General features: G+C 34.1%; 1 protein-coding gene across 6 annotated transcripts in view; it reads right to left on the bottom strand.

Annotated features, from left to right (window-relative positions):
• Window positions 1-24919, bottom strand: part of LOC117406039 (zinc finger and BTB domain-containing protein 20) — a 146529-nt gene that overhangs the window by 85641 nt on the left and 35969 nt on the right. For 3 of the 6 annotated variants that reach the window (XM_059031087.1, XM_059031082.1, XM_059031081.1), the window contains 2 exons: window positions 21688-21723; window positions 4047-4119 (listed from right to left, as the gene is read on the bottom strand). The gene's annotated coding sequence lies outside the window, so the exon portion shown is untranslated. Of the gene's footprint in view, window positions 1-4046; window positions 4141-21687; window positions 21724-24919 lie in introns of all 6 variants that reach the window. The other 3 variants (XM_059031084.1, XM_059031083.1, XM_059031085.1) reach the window with 2 other exon arrangements.

Raw genomic sequence — 24919 nt, 5'->3', positions numbered from 1 at the left:
TTATAAGCAGAAACAAGTATCTCAAACTAATTCCAGGTAGAATTATCCAGAGGGTGTATGTTAGGTCTGGTGATTTAAGGAGGCTTTTGGCTCTGCATCCCCATATGTTTGGTCTGCTTTTTATAGGTACTAGACAGTAAAGCACGATGGCAGAACAAAATGCTGAATTTAAATGTGTAAGACTGTTTAGGCTCACTTGAAAATATCAGGTGAGATTGTAAAAAATAAAAATATATATATATATGTTTAAATTTCTTCCCAAGCTATTACATGGCTTAAAGAGGTCATTAATACCCTAACATCCTATTGTGCCACATAAAATGAGTATGCATATTTAGTATATCATGGAAAAGCTGAAAATCTGCTGTCTAAAAGACAGCACGGAAGGATAAACTATAGAAGAAAAAAGGTAAACACACACCAGTGAATTGTTAGTGTAAAATTAAAGATGATTGTGGCATACTGCAGCTTGTACAAATAACATATCTTGTACCAGAAACAAAAAAAGGCTATAATTAAAAAGATAGGGTTTAAATATTTTATTTATGTTGTTTATTTATTTGAAATTACTGGTACTTAAGTGTCAATGTACAGGTCATGAATTTTATTTATTTTTTCTTTACTGTCTACCACCATCTAGTACACACACACCTGTGCAGTGCCGCCAAGAAAAAAGAAAATAAAAAAAAAACACAATCCTTAATACATATTCACTAGATAAATGGCTCTTACTTTTATTAATAAAACACTCAGAATAATTGCAAACATCATTAAAAATAGTGATGGGCACCAATATCGATATTTTAATATGTTACTGATATTGTTCGATATCAATAATTTCCATATCGCAATATCATGGGATAAAAAAAAAAAATCAAAAACCAATTATCATACGCTCACTAATACTGCTAAAAATACAAACACAGTATAATGAGGTTTATTTTATATTAAGATACAATAAACCCTACACATACCAATCACTGTCAGTCTTGTAGGCAAAGAAACACCACACACAAGTATTATCTAACCATTGTATTCCATTGATTGGTGTTTAGGTACCAAACACTATTTGCATTAAATGTGTCACTATTGGCAGTCCGTGAAGTGTTGCCGGTGTGTCGAATTTTACATATATTTCTAGATAAGAGAATTTTGTCCATGCGATTACTTACTCTATTATTTATTTATTCATCACCGTGATTTACACGTAAACTTTCGGTATTATAAACGAGATGTACTTTAGACATCAAAAACATCAAAACACATCTCAAAATAATGCAAAATTCAGCATGACTTACGTAATACTTTCAGCGGCTCATTCACTAAACAGCGGTAACGTGTTTTGCACGCAGTAAGCCCCTTTACTCCATGTTTTGTACACCTGCTGTATTCACCAACCAGTGGCAGGCAACCAAGAGCGTGGAAAAAGTACCGCGTCTGAGTCATTTAAATATAATGAATAATGTTAATATGTGGAAATGTATGCAAATCATGTCACAAAATATAGCAAGGGAGGCATCTGATATGCAAACCATATTCACTTAAGGGCGCTAACTTTACTAGGTGCCTCTCAGTGTGTGTTAAGTTACCGCTTATTGAAACCAGGCGGTCTCACAGAATCATAAGAGCTGCACAGGAGAACGAAAAGATGAGTCAGGGAGAGAGTATTTCGGACCAGGCAGACGTTACTAGGGCTGTGTGAGAAGGAGGTAATAAAACTAGATACAGACTGAGCACAGATCATACTAGCCTTAGTATGAAAATTCACAATATCACGAATGTCCCAGAAATCATGTATTTGACTGCCTACCACAAGAAATATGCATTTTATTTTTCTTTCAGTATTTTACATTACTCTTCACTTCCCCTGTTCACTTCAGCAGTCCAACTCTTCAGTGTTACAATTTATCTGAATATACGTCACAGCCCGCGTTTAAAAAAATTCTCTAATGCCAAATCAGTCTTGTATTGTGCAGTTACACAGCGCTTCCTCCAGTTTCACCTGATGAAAATGCAGCCAAAACAAAGAGAACGAGAGAAGCTAGGGTAATGTAACAGTTTTAGATACTGATGCGTTTATTCATTTATTTATTTATTTATTATTTTATTTTTTTTATCTGTGATCTTTTGTTGCTTTTGTGCCTTTTCATTTGGAAGTGAACTGTGACATTAGGGCCTTATCCAGCACTATATTGTTTAAACTCAAACTTTTTTTTTTTTTTTTTTTGTTAAATCTTTTAGTTTTGCTAAATTGCATTGGCTTTTACGTTTCACGCAGTTCAGTGCATAGGCAACATTCTGATTTCATTTTGCTGTTGGGTCATTAAATGGGAAACTTTACAATATGTACCGGATTTAAAAGTATGTACTTACAGTTAATGTGTCGTCTCTTTAGTTTTGGCAAGTGATAATTTCAGAATCATATCGTTCTGAATTGAAATACTACTTCTGTTAAAAATATAGTACTGTACCAACAAAACCAATATCGTACATCTAAATGGAAGCCTAGTTATTTTAAAACACAGTCCTTTCAGATACGTATTTTTGATATTGTCCGTTTTTCAGGGAACACAAAAAAGATACAAGGGTTGGAACAGGCCAAAATGAAACAATCAGATATGCGTCACATGCGTTTAACCATCACTGAAGTAAAAATGTTATAGGGTCGGATATGTGAGTGCCGACTGTATATATACAGCTATGGCAAAATGCTTTGCATCACCTAGAATTTTACGATTGAGACACAGTTTTAAAAAATAAAATAAAAAAATAAACTCTATATAATTTAGATATTTTATATAACATCATGTAATCAAAGCAACTACAAAGTGATATCGCAAAAGTCTACTATAGGCCATAATAGCAGTACAGTATTGCATGTTATATTTCAAAATTTCATATTTTTTAATTTGTCAGTTCTTCGTTAAGCATATGGAAAACTACAAAGCGCTCCCCTGCCTCCAAAGCCCGCTCCTTCTCCATCCTTGCTCCGCAGTGGTGGAATGACCTTCCTACAGATGTCAGGACTGCCCAGTCCCTGACCACATTCCGGCGCCTCCTTAAGACTCACCTCTTCAAAGAGCACCTGTAGAACTCCTCTGTTTGTATCCTGGGTCACTATCACCCTTCATGTAAATGTGCTTTATTTTGCTCTTATCAGCCCCTATTTTACTGCATTTAATCCTGTACTTCAGAATACTGTAATCTGCCAAGTTTTTAACCTGTAGTACTTTGTATTTAATCACATCCTGATGTAACTATCACTATTTAATCATATCCTGATGTAACTATCACTATTACCTGCTGTATTATTGAATTGTGGTTTGTCAAACTTGTACTTTACTTGAACAAAAGTTATTGTATTTCTTGCTCTTATTGTATTACTTGTATTGTAACGCTTGAAATGTTTTTGCTTACGATTGTAAGTCGCCCTGGATAAGGGCGTCTGCTAAGAAATAAATAAATAAATAATAATAATAATAATAATAATAATAATAATAATATGTTAACATAACATTATTCAGCAGTTTTCATTCAAATTTAGTCATATGTCCTCATGTTAAAGCATTTACAATCTACTGTTTCTTTTGTTTGTTGTGTAGCACACTGTGAGAAGACTTTTGTGGGATTATATAATCATAATGTCCTTCAAAATTGGACAAGCGGTTATCTAGACATTTGAAACATATGTAAAAAGAATGTTACCAACAGGAAGTCTGAATCTCAAAATGACTAGAAGTTACTAGAAAATTGGTTGATGATTATTTTTATACTATAAAATGACCAACTGTTAAAAATGTTTTTTTTTTATTTATTTACGTATTTATTAAAACTTTATTTTACCAGGACAGGTCAATCAAGATTAAAATCGTTTTTCAAGGAAGTCCCAGGAGCTAGGCGAATTAATAAAATATGTACATGTACCAAATGTAAAGAAACTGTAAAGAATGGTTAATTTAAAGTCTATGGATTAAATACAGTTGTGTATGCATGGGACGTCTCTAGATTAAAAAGAAAAAAACAACACACACTAGTATTTTACTTACAAGGATGGCTTCTGGCATTGGTTTGTGTTTGGTTCTTCAGAATCAGCATCAGAGTAAGACTTCCCAACACACACTGGGAAAAAAAAACAACAACCTGTAAACATAAATTGAAATCGAATATTATTCAATAACATTAGCATAATGCTTTCACATTTAAAATACAATAATGAAAAATGTCAAGCACAGATTATATATATATATATATATTTTTTTTTTTTCTTCACTTTTTCATTCCTAATACATTTGTTTTCAAAAAAGTGCTACTGCAGAGTAACGGCAGCACCTCTAAAATTGAGCTCATGCTGTAATGCTAACAAACACCATTATTTGTTTGTGTCTAATTAAATAAAATTCTAATATTGTATATTAGTCAGTAAAAAGGCACATATTGTATGGGGGCAACCAATGATAAGGTAAAAAGATAAATATTTACACTTTCAATAGAAAAGAGTATGTTTTTATTGTTTTAAGTAGTTTCTGCCACAGTATCTTCACAGTGTGTTAAAGGTCCCATCAAGTGACGATAATCACACATACCAATCAACTGTTATTATAGGAATCCATTTGGGAAAAAATACAGTTTAAATCTGCGTTTATTGTGATAGAAGGCATGAAAAGGTGCTGGGATGCCCTCAATAAGAACAAGCTAGATTTCACTCACACCCTTGTCTAATCTTCGGAGGGGGGGAGGGGGGGTCCTTCACAAGACTATGTCCTTCACAAGAAGGGCAGGTCGAAAACCTATCTGCGTGAACTGGTTACAAGGTCTCATTGAGCACTCATTGGTTTCATATAGTGGTTGAAAAAGGATAGACACATTGTTATGTCAAGATCAATATTTATTGAGCTTGACACTTCAACCTGTTATGTCAAAATCACCAGATACATTTTCAAGGATCTCAAGATTTAAATATATTTACTGGAAATTATAAGAGAAATGGTTTTCAAAATCTCCACATCTCAATCTGTTATGTTGAGATTAATTCTCAGAATCTCAATACATACTATAACATTTGAATTGCTGAGACCCTGCAATAATGAATCTGGTGATGTCGACATCATTTTCCTCAATAAGCCATCAGTTTGCCCTCTCCATCCCTTACAATATGTGTTACAAACACAGAAGGACTTTCAACTGGATTAGCCATTTTATAAATAATGTCCTGCTGCTGTCTATTTTTAATGTGTCCAACTTGGTATGACATCATTCTGTCCAACAGCAAATAAGCATTCTTTGGTGTAACACTTCTGCTGGATCAATGGCGATGGTGTTACGAGAATCTTTTTTATTTTTTTATAAACCAGTAGATTGAACATACCACACACTAGATTAAAACATCACACTACTGTTATGGTACTGAGGAACTTCAGCATCCTTTTCTACTTGTGTTATAAGATCAAAGTACAAAATGTCCAGTTTCTGAACTTTATGGCTCCAAATCCAGTTTTCACTTCCTCCATTTTGCAAGTGTCAGTGCTCCCCCCACAGCAACACCCGACAAGCTCTTGTTTGTGCCTTTCTGCTTTGGAACCACAAACACAATAAAATAAAAATGCATACCGGCAGTTACAATATATGTGTTGTACGTCTAACTAAATTTCAATTGGTTTACCTTCAGGCTGGATGGAACCTTTAGAACAATTATTAAGCAGTAGGTTCTTACCCTACACAGTAATTGCCCCAGGTAAAGGCTACATTGTGGTCATTTCAGGGAGGCATTGGTTTGGTTATTTGTTTATAAAATGTAATGGAAATACCCTTAAAAACAGTAAACCTCATATCTGCATGTAATATATCTGCACATATATTTCTAATTTTGTTCCCTTTTTGGAAGGCAAAATATTCCTTTAACTTTGGTTAAAAGGTATAATAGAGCTTTTCTCATTGGCTCAGACATGTGACTTTCTGACATAGTCGGCTCTTGTGTTATACAAAAGATCTTACAACCCATTTACAGTACTAAACTTTGAGAAGCTTCACAAGGTATAAAAAGTAATTGAGCTATATTTGTATTACTGTATGATTAGCTTCTGTATTCAAACAATGAGTGAAAAACATTTGACATTGAATACAGGCATCTATACAAAGTATATACAAAACATTTTTCCAATTAGATTCTTACCTTACAGGACATTGACATGTTAAAGGCAAACAGTAGATACTGTATTGCTTTGAATTAACCCTGCAGCATTTATTTTAAATTGCTAAAAATATCTGTGGTGCTTATTGAAGGGCGGTGGTAATTAGAAGTACTATGGTTTTTAAAAGGCGCAATTTTTTATTGCAGTATTTGAGGGAGGCGTATGTTGAAGTTTATTTCTGCGGATACAACGTGATCAGGATGGTGAAGAAGTCCTACAACTTTACACTGAAAGCTGTTGAGCTTGCAGATCAGATCCGTGTTTGACTAGGTGAGGACACATACCAGTGTAGCTGTGGAGAGGGAAATAATAAATAACAAGATAGAAATGTCAATTCAGCACCAAGGAGGTAGGTTTACTTTCCCTCTTTCCTCACGCAGGGCTGAACTCTAATATACAGTGCGTTTCTTTCTCTTCAAACAGCAAGACAACTAAACGCTCGCAGTCTCCTGGTCCAGGCAGGGCTTCGTGTGGAAGAGGAGTCGATCCTGTGGCTATCCCCTAAACAGCAACTCTACAGTGAGAGCTACCCTAGCTTCTGCTTGACACTCCAAAACACCACACCCCCCACTCTCCGAACTTCCTGTCTGGATCAGGATTCTACAGCGTCTCTTATTAGCCAAAATACCTGGCATACAACCAAAAAAGAAATGCATTTAAGAAACTTAAATAATAATAATAATAATAATAATAATAATAATAATAATAATAATAATAATAATAATAATAATAATAATAATAATACAGCTCCTGCAATACAACTACAATGTATTACTTTTCTTGCAAATTCCTAAATATATATATTTATTTTAGTGCTGCTGTATCAGTGCATAGTGCTGTGTACCTACGGTATTCTTTTTTTGTTTGGGTTCCATAAACTTTACAGTAAAATACCGGTATGTGTAATTGTATTCTTTTAAATACATTTTATTCAAGTTTATTCAATTCATTTTGTTTCTATTTGTAATGTTTTGCCAGACTGTGTTTTGTATGCGTTTCTTTATTAACCCTAATTTGCAAAGTCATTGTTTATAAGTACATATTGGAAGAAAAAATCAAAGTACATTGACCTATAAAAACCATGAGAAACAAAATCAACATAAGCAAAAGCTGATAAGATAACATTCAAGTGCAAGGATACAAAAAAACAAAGGAAAACATACTGTGCACAGAAAACACCAAGCAGACACCTTGCAAATTGGGTTTAATATCTTCAATGTAAATTAAAGCAAGCATTATGGCTGCTTAACAGCTGAATTACTGTGTAACTACATAACACACTTTTCAATTGAGCTTTTACTAGGAGTACCACTATGAGTCACCCATGTGAATGGCTTCTGTTCTTGGAATAACAAACTACAAAATATGTGTTTTTGTGTCACAATAAAGTGCATTCACTCACTGAGCCACCTCATAGGATATACGCCAGTAGACAGAGCAGACTGTGACATCATCATTATTTAATTAAGACAACCAGTATGTTGTGTTAAACAAACTAATGATTGTTTTATGCTGTGATACAGTAATCTATTGTAATCAACGTAACCTTGCTGTACAGAACATGCTTATATACACAACTGCTAGACAAGTGTAATTGTTTAGTAAGAAAACATTCCCCAAATGTCCTTAGTAAAACCTGGTTAAACATGAAAAACAATTAAATACACAAGCTTAAAAGGAAAAAAAAAAGAAGTTAGAACTGCAGTATACAAATGTGACGTTGAGTTTAAATTGGATTTGAATGCTTAATTAGCGGATTATTATACTGCAGAACAACACAGGCCATTTACTATCATCATCATCATCATCATCCATAGGTGGTTGCTAATCTACTTTCATAACATTTGTGAAAAACAAAAATATATTAAATATGCATTTTTATTAGAAATAGTTTGAACTGAGCCCTGAAATCATTTCTGTCCGCCAATGCTATTGTGATTCAGCTGAATGCTGTAAATTCATCAAAGTACATAAAGGATACATTCTTTAACCTACATATTCTTTTTGTTTTCCCTTACCTAAATATCAGCTCTACTACGATATGCTGCACAACTATTGTCTAGACAAAATCTACAGGCTGATTAAGCCTGTTTTTTTTGTATTTTACTGACATCAAGATAAGATTTATAAGTGCAAGTCACTTTTCTCTTTGAATGTATTCTATTTATACTAGAATAAAGTAAATCAGTGAAATTTCAAACCCAGCTCAAGCTACAAGAGAGACAGCCCTGATTATTGCAGACTTTGAATGAAAGTATTCTCATGACCTGTTTTAATACTCTGTCATATAGTCAGGGTTGATCATGATACTTAGTTTTGAAACCGCTTGCAGTACATTGCTGAGGTTTTTTTTTAGATTCTACAAGTAATTGAGATGCACAGACCTACAGTTGGCTCTCGTATGCAAAAGGACATGTTTATGTATCACAGGTATGCAATAATTGATAAGTATTCATGAGGGGGACGACGACAATTATTTTCAGGATTTTTGGGTGATGAATTTTCTTATGTCCTCAAGTGGGTAAACATTTTACAAGTAAAATACTTGTAAAACGATCTCTTAAGCATTCTAACTGTCATCATCATGTAATTGGCTGATTCAGTAGTAAATTACTTGTGTTAAAAAGAAATATCAGCTTCCTTGCCAATGTTACTATTCTGTTGGAAACAACTGTGCACACACTCATCTGCATTCAAGAAAATTCAATTTGCTAACATGTGAATGACATGTTACTTTGAAGTAGCTTATAAGCCAACATGGTAAGGTCACTTACCACTTTTTCTATTGAACAATGTACCAGTGAAAATTACTTGAGATTGATCTGAAAATACATTTGATTGACTATGACAAACTGGTAGCATATTAAATGAGTGTTGCGTTACTTAGAAAATAGAATTCCATTTGCTTTGCAGTGTTTTCCAATACAGATATAACAGATGCGCAAGATAAACCTTAACATAATCTCAAAAGGTGAATGTAAGCACAAGTAATTGTTTAACATAATGTACTCAGGGTGGAATGAAAAACATTGCATTTGTTTTTTCACAAAAGGTTTTTCAGTAACACTTTAAAATAAGTGTCTGTAATTCCAGTGTAACTAACACATGATTTCCTACTGATTTCAAATGAAATTCCTATTGAATTCAAGTCACAAGCATGAGTACATGACATACTTTTCCTGACTTCATAATTAGGGTGTGACAGGAATGGACGAGTGGTGACGTCACGGCAGAAGAAGGGACAACAAAAACAAAAGGTACGGTGCAGCGGCGCGGGCGCCGTTTTATTTAAAGAATCCAAAAAAATAAAATATTTAAACAAAAATAAACACTCGCTCACAGAGCAAAATAAAAGGTTAAACAAAAACAAATCACGAACACAAAATAAACAATAAATAATACGATCCCAGGTCAGGCTGGGCAGTTGCTGTCACTGTTCCTGGAATCTTTATGTTTTGTTTCGTTTTGTTTCTCTCCTCTCGTTCTCGCTCTCTCCTTTCAACACCCCACCACGAGTTGGAGAGCTGCAGGCTTTTTATAACAGGTGACCATCTCCCGATTAGCAACAAATTAAATCACTTAATTAATTCAATTCACATTGACTTTACCCTTTTCCCATTAAAAAATAAAACCTACTACAAAAATAATAATAATAAATACATTTCCCAGCGCTGCTGGGCAATGTCCCGCCTTCCTGACTTGAATCTATCATTGATTCGTTTTCAATACTTTAAACCAGCCTCCAACTACTGAATGACAGCACATTCCTACATTTCTATTGGAGACTCTGCTTGCGAGATTTAAAACGAGATTACAATCAGGATGGAGGTTTGTTAGCGGGATTTCAAGATGTATTACAGTTAAGATACAGAGGATTTAAAACAGACAAAAACCCCAGAAGAATGTGCCCGTGACCATAGGGATTTAGTTGTGGATGACAGCAAAGGAAAGAAGGTACAACTTAAGTGTGCAAGTACTGTCAAGTTACTACTAGTCCTATACATATTTTGACACACAAAAAACAAACAAACAAAAAAAACGCTCAAGCATTTTGGAAAGTAACCGAAAACACTCATCTCATACAATATATCAAAAACGAAAGCCCTGTAAAAAAACGATTTACATAAAACTCGAAAATAGCTAAAAATGAGCACCGAAAAATAAAATTAATAAAACCCGAAAAACAGAAGCCCTATTCATAACATTTCACTTAATACACATGAAATAATCATGAACTGACACTTATTTGAAAGTGTTACCGGTTTTTCAAATACAAAGTACATATTTTACAATATGTTGAATGCTAAATAATTTCTTCTGCCACAGTAATACAAATTTTTAATTAAATGTTTTTCATAACCAACCCACACAGCAGAAGATATCCATCTTAATCTTTCCACTTACATAATATTGTTTTAGAACAAGTTTCTTATCCCCATACTTTTTGTTTCCATTTTACAGGTAATCCAAATAATATTTGGTGGTTCCCTAAGATGCACTGTAGAAATGTGGTAAACACGGACATGAGTGCATACATGGGCTCCTGCAATATATCCCCATTGCTGGAGGTATGCCGCTGTGATGGATAAAAATGTGTTGTGCGATGATAGACTTGAGAATGTTAAAATCTTACACTTTTAGCAGCCACCAGATTTGCAAATAGATAAAACTTTATAACAAATTATATGACAAACTGAATCTTCTATTGAGATTCCAAATCATGCTAACCTGTGATTACACAACTCAGTACTGCTGCAATAAAAAAGGGCTTGGAATACTGTTACCTATGTGTACACTCCATACACCCTGCAGTTATTGCTTAAATATTGCTAGCCATCATGCTCGTCTCCCAGCCAGACCCCTACATGAACAGAATAGTTTCAGCTAGCTCACAGCTCACAGGTCTTTTGGTAGATGCAGGTGAGGCTACATAAAGCAGTTAAAACCCAAATCCTGATGAAGCACATTGCAGACACCCTTTAAATGTTTACTGCAATACATGTAAAAGCATACGAAAATGTAGTCTAACATACAACAGTAAAATAATGGTACAAGCAAGCAGGGATGGGACAGATATGGCAAACTAACATTTCTGTGCGCTATTTCCTCTTCGCATCACTGTTGTTAATGGTGTGCATTTTACAATTCTGCTTACAAATGTGTATTGCTATTTAATTTTAACATATGGCAGTATAGAGAACTGATCTAGTAGAATAACCATATGTTCAGGTATTAAACAAACAACATCCAATGACAAGGCATGTTAGCGGCAGCTTTAAGGTAACACAACAGATCAACAGCCATAGACTATACATTTAAATCTGCCACAATATTGCACAGGACCAGTTCCTCAAAATCCTTCTTTTGTCAAGATAAAAGTTTCCAAAATTTCTATCCAAAAAGTACAGCATGCTTCTGTATTATTATTATTATTATTATTATTATTATTATTATTATTATTATTATTATTTATTTCTTAGCAGACGCCCTAATCCAGGGCGACTTACAATTGTTACAAGATATCACATTATTTTTTACATACAATTACCCATTTATACAGCTGGGTTTTTACTGGAGCAATCTAGGTAAAGTACCTTTCAAGGGTACAGCAGCAGTGTCCTCACTTGAGATTGAACCCATGACCCTCCGGTCAAGAGTCCAGAGCCCTAACCACTACTCCACACTGCTCTCCCTGTAACGGAGAACAGAATGTTTAGCAGTTCAAAAGAAGGGAAATCAAACAGCAAACAGTCTGTACACCATATTGCTCAGCAGAAGCATCTGGAAACTAATTAAAGGACTGTAGGGTGTGGTAACTCTATTAATTTATAATGAATCAGACAATTCTACTTATAATCCAAATTACACGGTTTATTGATTAATGAAAGAGTATTCTTAACAGATGATAGTCCATACATGATTACATTAGGTTATTCAAGATACAGAAACATCACAATTATTGCAACCCATTCTTCTACTCGAATAATGGTAGTCACCTTATTTGCAGTTAAAATAGTAATTAGCCATTACCTTCAACTGGGAACACCCTTTCAGAACAGGTCTAATAATTTCACCTGGGCAATTAAAATAAGTGTAGTCCCCTCTAAGCTTACATAGTTGCATCTCATTTGGCTCTGAACATGTGCAGTCGTAATCCTATAGAATTCCATAGTTTAAAACATCTGGTCTTGGTTTCCATCTGTTTCACCTTAGCTGATACAGCACTGTCACGTAGAATGAACCGATACAATGGAGACCATTTTACCATGCTAACCATGGACACCTTTAAGTCCCACAAGTCTCACACTGGACTCCTTCCAAATTAATATTTATACCCAGAATACAATATTAAATGTGTATTTTATTCCTTACAGATATGTATATCTTGTTATTGGTGTGAATCTCATTTTTTTGGAATTGTCCATATCTTTGTTTTGAATGTAGCCTATTATTTTCCAGTTTAGACTGTGCTTGTTTTAATTAGAAATCAATATGGCGGCTGTTGACATTAAGCGGCACTGACTGCATGCTGAAGAAGACGATGGCGTACGAGGTATATAATATGAATGTAACCAATACCAGGATTTATTTAAATATTTTATAAAATATGACTGAAAAGAAGTAATGATTAATGGGTCTATTGTACAGCGGGGCAGATATACCATAAGGGTGGTAATGGAAATCCACGGGTGAATTCAAATCTTTTCACCAGCACTGCTGCCCCCCTAGTATCCTAAACAACAGGACATGTAACCCCAATAACAGCTGCACATTTGAATCTCAAACATTACATACTGTACGCTATTAATATAATAATTAATTAAAACAAAAATTATAATTGATCCCCCCCAGGCCAGCATCAAACACATTTACATTTTAGGCATTGTATATGCGCTATTTCGGTTCGCTTTTAGAAATCAATATCAGTAACCTTTGTGTGTACACAAGGGATACTTTATAAAATCTACATGTTTTTAATATTTAATTTCTTACTCTACCTGTTTAATATCCTGTGTGCCTACTTTATCATTGTTTACTGTTGTTTTGGCTTTGTTGATCATTGTTTACCAGGCTTAATAACTAATGTAATTTGGAACAACTTTAGAAAATCTACACACAGGTTTCAGAGGGGACACAATTTACAGTTGCACACCCTAGTGGTAGCTCACTTTCAATGTAGCTTCTTCATATGTATAAATGTTTGGAAAACTAACTACTCAATGCATTTCTTGTGTCCGTATTAAAATGCCATATGGCATTTTAATACAGACACAAGAAATGCATTGAGTAGTTAGTTTTCCAAACAAAATAAAGAGAGAAAAGGAATACATGCTGATCCATTGATTTTACAATGTTGTACTTTTATTATTGTGTGTTCCTTCCCAAGTATATTTTTTTATCTCAGCAAAATTGAATGAATATGAGCAGACAAGGAATGCCTCGGGACAATGCCCAATAATGCTTGTTAACTTATGAATATATTCTTTTAGTGTAAGTATTACTTATTATTGAGACAGAAACAGTAAAATAGTAATTCTCAGGAAAGGCAACTTCAATTCTGTGGAGATACAGTATCATAATCAAACCCGACAAGGATCATCCTTTTTTGCATAAACTCCTACATAATACTATTTGTCGCATAATTAGAAAAATAAAATCCCAAATTTATTCGTCAATACAGTGAGACAAACCACCAGTGGGTTAAATGGCTTGAAGAATTCAGCAGATCTGTTCAGCAATTCGCAGCAAAACATACAGAAAGAATAACAAAAGAATGAAATAATTGCCAGCGCATACGGTAATGAATCATTAATGGCCATGGTTTCAAAGAAAAAAAAAAAAAAGTAATATTATACTCAGCTTAGGTTTTAATTGATTTATTAATATTTAATCACAAGAATGTAATTTAAGCTCCCTATGATTTAGCTTTCATAAACCTTCCAATTTCACAAATTCAAACTCCACTTAAAAGGACAGAAGCAATTAACTTTTGCCTGGTGTCAGCCTAGTGGAAAAGATTGTGTTTAATTTCACAAAAGGAATACATTGAACTATATTTTACATTTCTGCCAAACTAAATAAAATTAAGTTATACGTAAAAGCAAGTTAATCCATTAGAATGTTTTAAAACACCACACTGATCCAACTTGTTACAGCTACAGTAAATATATGACTACTGTACATTTACTAGAACAAGTCAATTAAAAGTAATGTGTGAAATGGGGATAAACTGGCAAGTTTTTGACCACCAGATCACATTTTTGTTGGAAAATGCTAAAGGACACTTGAAGTCAGTCCACACATTCTGCACTGCCCTTTGGTTTATTAAAGCAGTGCATTTGTGCATTTTAGGAGTTTGCCCATATGTGAGCATGAATCACGCCTACCCTCTGCTCTAAGCAGCATCCATTTTGCAGTTTTGAGTGCCAAGTTGAGACATTCAAACTTAACCACAACCAGATAGGAACTCAGACCTGCAGAGGTGCAAGCACAGTGCAATTACCCACTGTGTAGCCAAGCCCTGCATTTTTAAGTTTAGTTATGGGGAAATAGACATTTCTTGTATCATTCTTCATACGGCACGGCAACTACGAAATAAGAAATGGAGCACATTATGAAATCAAAGGGCACCCATATAACACATGTTAAGAAACATGAATACAAAATACACCTCTTACATGAAGGGTTACTGATTTCAATTACTGAGCCTCAATACACCCACTGGGTTCACACAGAAAATAATGGAAATGCCTTAATTTCTGAGGGAAAAAAGGGGTTTAAAGTATTAAAACCCACTGGTATTCTTTTGAAGTACTTCCACCTGGTCCCAGCAGAAAATAAGGGAAGAAAATAATGAGATAAAACAGATCCGCGTAGCGTCTATGCTAATAAGTCTGTGAAAAGACACTCAGAAATCTGAACATCGACCATGCAGTGAACCAAAATAATTTTTATTCAACAGAGGGTACGCAACTTATTTTAAAGCAAGCCTTTCTCACTTTAAAAAAAAAAAACTGAGCATTCACAAGTATGGGAGAAAATGGCAGATATCTATTACCATTACTTTTTTAATTAATGGCTCATGACCAAGGGGCCATTGGTTGCCTGCTAGGTTGGTACTTAAATCGAATTAGGATATGACCCCTGCCTTTGCATATTCAAAGACCCAACAACACCATTTGTTGACTTTTTATAGATTTAGTGTCATGTTTGGATCTTCCTGGAAAGCACGTATGAAAACCAGAAAACTCTTTAACCTAGTATAGTACCAGGTGACATGTTTTAAAGTAAAAGTACATGTTTGCTTTAACTTGTGTTTCTTTCAAAACTGCACATTCTAAACATATATAGTGAATAAAAAGTTCATTACAGGTAAGATTATTTTGTTAGTTACAACTCATTTTAATGAATGCCACTTTAAGGCTTAAGAAGTCCTGTTTCAAACCTGGCCTACAACATAAACTGACAAGAAACTTGCCGATAATGTCAAGATGAGCATTACTTGAACATAGAAGGATGGTACGCCTTTAAAACATATTCCACACTTAGAAAAAAATTCACACTGAAACATAAAAGTGTTTTTGTGTTTTCTTTTAACTTTGGATAGACCAATAATCCTCTGAAAGAAAGCAAAAAAAAAAAAAAAATCTGTCCGGTCTATAGCATGAATTTGCACTAAACAAACTCGTGCACTGTTTATACCAAACACATAGCAAAGGAAATACTGACTTGCATAATATAAACATAATATCAAGTTTGTATGTAAACAGTGGATATACTGTAAACAGGCATACAAAAACCATCTGTGTGTTATAGAAAATACGCTACATATTTTCAAGTTAAATTTCCCTGTTTTTAATTGACTGCAAGGTCAAATTAGGGTGCAGTTGGGATGCATGCCCTTAACACTTCAAGGACTGAGTCAGTTAACAGTATTTGTTTGTTACACCTAGAGGGAGAGCAGGTGTTCAATTGTCAAATAGAAAGCTTCTTTAACCAATATAGCAGCAACAGTATGGATACTATTGTGAACAGACAATAATGATAAAAAGGCAGCTACATTTACATGCAGCCTTAAACCCTTGTCATTATATGAGTATGCATATACACACCACAGAGTGGCATGCAACGTTAGTCCCAAAGAGCTCAAACAAAATGGCAACAGTTTCCCCATTTATCCTTATTCAGGCAAAAAAAAAAAAAAAACCCTTAACATTTGTTAACAAAAAATAAATAAAAAATAAATCAGATTTTATAATTAAAACAGCTATGTGCTAAACAGAGTAATGTCAAGTATTTTAAGACTCTGTTCCTTGTTCAAAACACAAAATGGAAGATCTGTTTGGCAACACAAAATGTGTACAGAAATTATGTTTTTTCTGGTTTGGCTGTACGGTACAGATGAACATTGTATCAAATGTGATGACTGGATTAAAACGCCACTGGTTTATTACAAAGCACACTGGGAGAAACACAAAGAATAACTACACCCATGCTCTCCTCATGCATGATTTCATAAGGCACAGGGCAAAATAATTAAAATGTACAATTTGAATGAAAAAATGCTATAATATCACTTGTCAGACCTTGTATCAATTACAGATCATGACCCTTTCATTATTCACACTACGGTTTTTCTTGCTCGGACCAAAATGATTTTTTAGCAATTTGTGAATAAATCTAGCACGAGTAGCAGAGTACATCCTACAGATGCCTTGATCAGACTGCACCCAGCTACCTCCAGACCCTCATCTCTCCCTACACCCCCACTCGACCTCTCCGCTCCGCCTGCACTAGAAGACTGGCTCTACCTCCGCTACGCTCCCCTGCCTCCCGAGCCCGCTCCTTCTCCACCCTTGCTCCGCAGTGGTGGAACGACCTTCCTACAGATGTCAGGACTGCCCAGTCCCTGACCACATTCCGGCGCCTCCTTAAGACTCACCTCTTCAAACAGCACCTGTAGAACTCCTCTGTTGTATCCTGGGACACTATCACCCTTCATTTAAATATGCTTTATTTTGCTCTTATCTGCCCCCTATTTTACTGCATTTAATCCTGTACCTCAGAATATTGTAATCTCCCAAGTGTTTAATCTGTAGTATTTTGTACTTAATCATATCCTGATGTAACTATCACTACTTAATCATATCCTGATGTAACTTTCACTATTATCTGCTGTATTATTGAATTGTGGTTTGTCACACTTGAGAATTATTGTATTTCTTGTTCTTATTGTATGACTTATATTGTAACACTTGAATGTATTTGTATTTGCTTGCGATTGTAAGTCGCCCTGGATAAGGGCGTCTGCTAAGAAATAAATAATAATAATAATAAATAATAATAATGGATGTTGTTAGGAGACACAGAGCTCGGTATTCTACTTCTACAAGGGACTGGCTAAATGCAGTTCTTTTTAATAGATTTTCTGGACCCACTGAAATGTATTCCTCAGACCACATGATGTAAAAATGAAAATCCCAACATTAACTCCAAGCAGACAGTACTGTATTTAGGGAAATTGTACAGCATAGTAAGAGAGGGGGTATATTTTCTTTTTCCTCAAAATGTACTTTAATGCTAAGCAAAAGCAGGTGTTTAACAGTTCAAGCTTAAGTTACAAGTAGACACTTATTTTTTTATCATGCTATGCTATGAGAAAATCTAAACAGTTGTTGTGGGTGGAGGATTCCACCTGTAATCATATCAACTTGGATTCAGATACACAGGAGCTAAGCAGAATTGGATGGATCCAGTCAATTGTATAAATTAGGAATGTGGTGACAAAACTTAACAATCCATCAACATTTCAAAACAAGTTATTGCAATGTTACTTGTAGGTGGAGGAAGAGGAGCTGGTGGTGGCACTGGTAAGTGATGTGGTTCACTCATGCCGAGTGTGCTAGTATTGAGTCAGTGCATTACAATCCTATGCATTTACCAGTACATGGGCACTATGCCTTAATTTATTCAGTGAACTCTTGTGATGAGGACTCAACTTTTTCCTGAAAAACCACATGGGCCTTTGTCTGCTAGTTTAAGCAAATAGATGTAACCAGCTTTAATCTAGATCATAAACAAAACATCTACAGATCCATGCCAAAGTGCATACTGTATACAAATTAGGCCATTTGCCTGTGTTACTTCATTCAATGAAACCGGTAAAAAGGGATTAATAAAAGGTAGATTGTTTTTTGCATTGATAATGTAAATGGCAATCTGTGTAATAAAAGTACCACTGATATAACTACAGTGCTTATTAGGTCCAGTATCACAACACATAGACCCATATGTATAAAAGATGGCTGTAATTTCCGGCCATCAAAAAAAATGACTGTGCAGGATTTAACACATGATGTATAACAAAATAAATCATTTTTAAAATGTACATAGAAAACTGCGAAGCGTACGGGTAGCTACAAGTAACAGAAAGCCTACCTACTACTTTTGTTTTCTTTTGGCACGAGTCAAACATTATTTTCTTTGCAAAAAGCAATTACAGATTCAGAATATTGTCGTCCACATCTTGCATTTCGAACCAGTGGAGTCCATCATTCTTTCAAAAAGCTTCTTGCCCTTTTCCAGCCGATCAATCTCAGTTTGTTTAAACTCTGTAGAGTATGGTTTATATGCCCTCTTTTAATCATGTTCTTCATTTTAGCGATTTAAAAGGCTACTTGTATCTGTTGTTGGGTTTATTTTCATCTAGTCAGTATGACACTTTTTTTGTTGTTTGCTATCTTATGCAGTTAGCTATTTTGAATGGGGAGGGGGGGTTCCAGATGTAAAATGTACATTCTGTATTTTGTATTTTTTTTATAAATAGGAGAGCATTTACAATGTGCTCTTGGTAAAATCATGGAGAATCAAATCAAACTTTATTTGTATAGCGCTTTTTATGGCAGAGCCATCTCAAGGTGCTTAACAGAAATCAGCAATTCAAAACAATAAAACTGCAAAAACAGTAATACATTTATTACTATATAATACATTCCATGAGGCTTAGTTAGAACCGTTTTTAAGGGGTCTGCATTTAGAATTTGAAAATGAACAGCAACTAGTGTAAATTGAAATATGTAATACTTCATAATCTGCACAAAATTCACACTTGTTTTAGCAACTTTTATTTATTTCCCAGACATTTTCTTTTAGCATTTCAGTGATCCCACCAGGTCTGTAGGGAACCATATGGGTAGCTAGGTTAACTCAGACATAGATACAGCTTGGAAGAGTCCCAAGCACTATTAGAATCCAAAAGGCATTTTTTAAATCAGTGAAATACCTGAATGGCCATGTATGGAGTTTGCTAAGGTTTAAAAATACGACTGAAAAGTGAGTTGGCATTAACCTAATGTATGCTGTCTTCTCACCACAAGAAAATGAATTTGGGGTTCACTGAAAATTAGAGTTGAAAATGACAGCTGAAAGTAGGTTAACAACAGCGAAATGGCACGTCACCTAATTAGCATTTCTCACATTAGAGAAGAATAGGCATACAGTACTGTACTTTACTTTGACTCTTAACACTGCAGGTTTTAACTTCAATTCAGTTCGGTTTTATTTTTACTTTTATTAAATTATGTTTTTGGTTACAACTGTTCTCTGTTTTGACAAAACAGGCCCTTTTCTAACCCCACCTACAAACTGTCTCAGTAAGCACGGTACACTCAACAATACATACTGTAGCATTAATCTGCAATTATAATGGCCGCTCCTTCAAAAAAAAATAAAAATAAAATAAAATTATATATATATATATATATATATATATATATATATATATATATATATATATATATATATATAATATAAACAGTCACTTGCTCTCCAAAAAAGTACTTAATTGACTAACACAGCTGACCAGTTTTAAAGATTTATTTTAATACATTATCAGAAAATATTTTTTTTGAATAAACAAAGTCTGCGTCCAAATCGCTGTTAAAAGCAGTAAAGCATTTGTTATGCTGTCTATCCTCTGCACAGTGCAGACCCTGCAAACCTCCCACAGCAATTACTGAAGTGTGGCATTAGATAATAGAAAGGCAAGCCCATGAACTTGAAGCTTTGTAGGAAGAGGCAGTGATCCTGAACTGTATAATTCTCTGCATGTCTTTGACTTGGCTTTTCAGAAAAACAACTATTTAAATCAAATCCTGAAGTTTCATGAACCCTAGAAAAACCAATAGTCTGTGTTCATTTAAAATCTGTGTCAATATCCTGTCTGCCAGGTCCAAACAACGCTAGCAATGTATGCCACAGTAAATAGGCTATATTTGCAAAAGACTTCAATGTTTTTGCTTACCTGTGTTCTACTTTTTTTCTTTTTTTATGGAAACCTACATTGATTTCAACAGCGCACATTAAATCCTTACTCACCAACTATGTATCCTGTGTGTCATTCACCAGGTTTGACAATGTGGCAACAATGTACAGTATGTCAGTCTTGGATATTTAAAAATGTATTGCACCAGAAAAATTTAAAAAATGCTATAGCAGTATGCAAATCAATATGATAATGAAAATATTATTTTAAGCTTCACAATAAATTATTTAAGAAACCGACTAAACCGGAGTTTAAAAAATACTGTAGCTAACCATTAAATATGAAACCTAACATTTAACCTTGGACTGAACCCTGACCAATACTGCTATTTGATAATGATCCTAGATGTTTGAGCCTATAAAAAAATAACCTGTTAGTATGTTTCCATTATATTAGTAATTAGGCTAAGCAGCATGCATATCCAGCTTCAGTTAAATATGTTTTTTCTTGGCAAATCAAATACAGATGAATGAAAATTAACTGCAATTGGGCTGTTTTGAATGTCACTGCTGAATAATGTAAAAGAACACTTCAGTACAGAAGGTACAGAAAATACTGTTGCCTTATTATTGCCCAACAGTCAACATTTTAAAAACATCATTTGTTATTTCACGCTCCAAAATAAACAATATTACATTTCATGCATCATGAAATCAAATCTCATATCCATTCAAACAGCTCAAACAAACAACATTGTATTGCATGTTGTGGGCCTCCTTCTACATTGCAAAGGTGCAAGTACAGGGTGAGACACACCTGAAATGTTGCAGTCAAATTTTTCCAGTTTACCAATATTTAAAAAAAAGAGTACAACAAAGGGGAAACAAATTTTAAAAAATGCCAAATCTTTCCCTTCATTGTTTTCTGCACCTCTGACAGTGTCAGCTGTCTAACAGGCATGTTAAATGACCTTGAGAACCACAGAACTAAAGGTTTATTTCACAGATGGTCTAGCAGCAAAACAAAATGTGTAGCTTAATTTAACCCCAATTTTCCAAATTCCGGCCACATTTGGTATTTAAAATAAATTATATATATATATATATATATATATATATATATATATATATATATATATATATATATATATATATAGACATAGAGAGAGAGAGAGAGAGAGAGAGAGAGAGAGAGAGAGAGAGAGAGAGAGAGAGAGAGAGAGGTTTTGATACATACTCTGGTCTTTCCTAGGTGATTCTGCAATGGCAAAACCTGAAACAATAATAAAAAAAGAGAAAAAAAACACCATTATCCATTGCACTTTTCCTTCTTTACTACTACTACTACTAGCTATCAAGTCAAATTAAAGTAACATGACTCTGCTAGGTTCATATTATGATTGAAAGTACTTTTTTATTTACAGTGTAATAGTAGAGGGGTTTTAAACACGGTTCTGGCAGGCAATGCTGGGGAACATGCTATTTACAGAATAGCTGAGATGGTGCATACAGTAGGTACATTTGGGATGTTAGATTTAATTTAGTTTCCTAAATGTTTCAACTTTAACATATTGTGAATGTTTGCATCCAATCCAAAAACCTGTTGTGTTTTTTTTTATGGTTCTGTAAAAATGTATACATCTTCACTGTCTATCCAGTTAGACTGCATGTTTACAGTAGGTCTTTTTTAATGTATTTATTTAAACCAGGAGATTTACCCATTGAGACAAAAGGACAATTGCTAACTCAAACTCTGACTTGCATAGCAAGCTAACACTTCTAGTTCTTGACAACCTAATGACACTGAGGAAAGAGCAAGCTACATCTTCCTTTTCATGCCTTTCAGCTTTGATTAGCAACAAAGTCGTCCAGGTATCAATGTAGGTAGTGTGTGGTTCAGGCAAGGGACATTTCAAGCCTGCTTTTCTTACACATTCCTGCCCTCTCCATTGAAAAATGGCAGTAAGGACTGATAAGGATCAAGAACATTGAAACAGATGCTGCACAAGATAACCTAAGGTACACCAGAAGAAAAGTACAGTCTTGCTACAATGTTACAATAAAATGAACAGATTAAATGTAACAACATAATAAATACCTCTGTGTCTGGAGAGGCCTGTGGTTAGTTATAAGCCTGCCGGTGAGCAGTTATGAGGAAGAAGGAAACCCCTGATTTAATAATTAACTTAAACAATAAATAAATAAAATAAAAAAATAATTCCTTCATTGCAGATATTGTACAGATTAAATGTGCAATGCAACACAAAAATATGGTTTAACCCAGCAGAAATCACACCTACAGTATACTGCATCAGGTGTTCTTACAGTACCTGCAATGATACGGTTAAATGATGGCAAATGTACTATAAACAATTTACAGTAAATACATCAAAAATAATATGGCATTGGGTGATTGTTATGGGTATTTGAATAATGTTTTATCAGTCTATCCCTGTAGGACATGCCCAATGCATAACCAATAAGGAGATAGTCAGCACTAGGTTGTTTTATATTTCAACTAAATACATTTACTTTAAGGTGGAAAATTACAGAATAAAAAGACGGTGTGAATCAACATTAAGTTAAAAGTAAAATATAATTAATGAGAACATAATCTTTTTCAACAAAAAGGTTAATTATTATTTGGCTAAAGATGATATGTATTACAAAACAAACTTCTCTTAATTAACAAATAACCTTAGGTGAATCACTTCGAACGCTGCTACAAAACTAATGTAATTAGTTACAGCTTTTTGACTAATCAGGCGAATGAGGTATTGTATTCCCAGCTCAACATGATTAGGGGTGTACAAATTATTCAAAGAATGAAACAAACTGTAAACTACAGCAAAACGTACACATTTTACCCCGTGGTTGTAGAGGAAGTGTGTTATTATAGACCCTATTCACAAAAAGACTATTTTAAGGAATGTTTTTTTAAAAGACCATTTTCAATAGTTAAATCAAGGTTAAAGTTCATAGAACCTTTTTCAACTGTCTTATAGGGGGGGTTATTAGTTTCCCCAGTTTTCAAAACGCTGTTTAACCTAAGACTGTTTATTAACACAACAATTCACAAAACATTACTTAAAAAACAAAACAAACAAAAAAAAAAAACCTTAAAACTGCCCTTACAGTTCTGTGAATAGGGCTCTATATCCAGAATACAACATTCATAGTTCTGAAGTGGAACTTTCAAGGGGGTAATATTCTGAATTTCAGAAATAAAACAGTTTTCTATGGAAGATGTTTTAAATCCATTTGAGGCCACATAAGTTATCACACAGTGTTGTGTACAAGGTGGAGTTTGACAAGAAGATGCTTACTAGATCTTTCAACAGACAAGGTTTTTTTTTTTTTTTTTAAGAAACTTGGACATTCTGCAGTCTATTTATTTTTGATGCTTGTTCTGGGCAGACAGGTCTGTAAAGAATGGTAGGAGTAAAAGATTCACATTCAGCCGACTTTAGCGGGTTGCTTGTGTCACACAGCTCTGCCAGATCTATCTAACAATACTGTAGTGTACAGCTATGGCCACTACAGTATAGCATCACCTACACATTTTAGGATTTTATTTAACATTGTGTAATTAAAGAAACTACAAAATGATATTGCAAAAAAGTCTACCAGAAGCCATAATTAGTAGTACAGTATTTCACGCTAGATTTTGAAATGTCACATTATTCAATTTTTCAATCAGTTTTTTGTTAAGTATATGGAAAACTACAGAGCAGTATGTAATTCAATATGTTAGCATAACATTATTCAGCAGGTTTCATTCGACTTTATGAAGTAAAATGTGTTAATTCTATAGCTGTAGACTTATAATTCAGAACCAGCGGTATGTATATGTATATATGTGTCTGTACACATTATATATTATATATTATATATTATATATATATATATATATATATATATATATATGTATATATATATATATATATATATATATATATATATATATATATGTATATATAGATCTATATATCTATATATCTATATATCTATGCATGTGTGTTTTTATTATTTTATTATTGTTGTTGTTTTTATGAAAGTATTTGGTGTGTCATGTTCCTGTGGTGGTACAATCAATTGAGAAAAAAAATTTAAATAAATAAAATAACGAGCTAAAATAACATAATGCAAGATTGACAACAAACAGAAAGCATCCTCAGCATAAGGTAAGGGGATGGCATACGGTATCTGATTGGAAGGTTTTTAAACATGAAGTACTACGGATATGTGAAAAAGATCTGTAACATTGATATGGCCAAAGGTTAAACAAAGGCAGTGAAACGATTAAAACAGCATTAATGTTACAGTACTCGCCTCCAAACAATCATAAACCATGGACACTACGGGAAAGTGTGTGGTCTGTTTCATTTATATAGTCAAGTTAAAACACTGTAGTGTGTGGTCTGTTTCATTTATATAGTCAACTTAAAACACTGTAGTGTGTGGTCTGT

Source organism: Acipenser ruthenus, chromosome 9 (genome assembly GCF_902713425.1).
Source record: "Acipenser ruthenus chromosome 9, fAciRut3.2 maternal haplotype, whole genome shotgun sequence".
Classification (NCBI taxonomy): domain Eukaryota; kingdom Metazoa; phylum Chordata; class Actinopteri; order Acipenseriformes; family Acipenseridae; genus Acipenser; species Acipenser ruthenus.
Note: the sequence above shows the minus strand (reverse complement) of the source record. Positions and strands in the feature narration are given on the sequence as shown.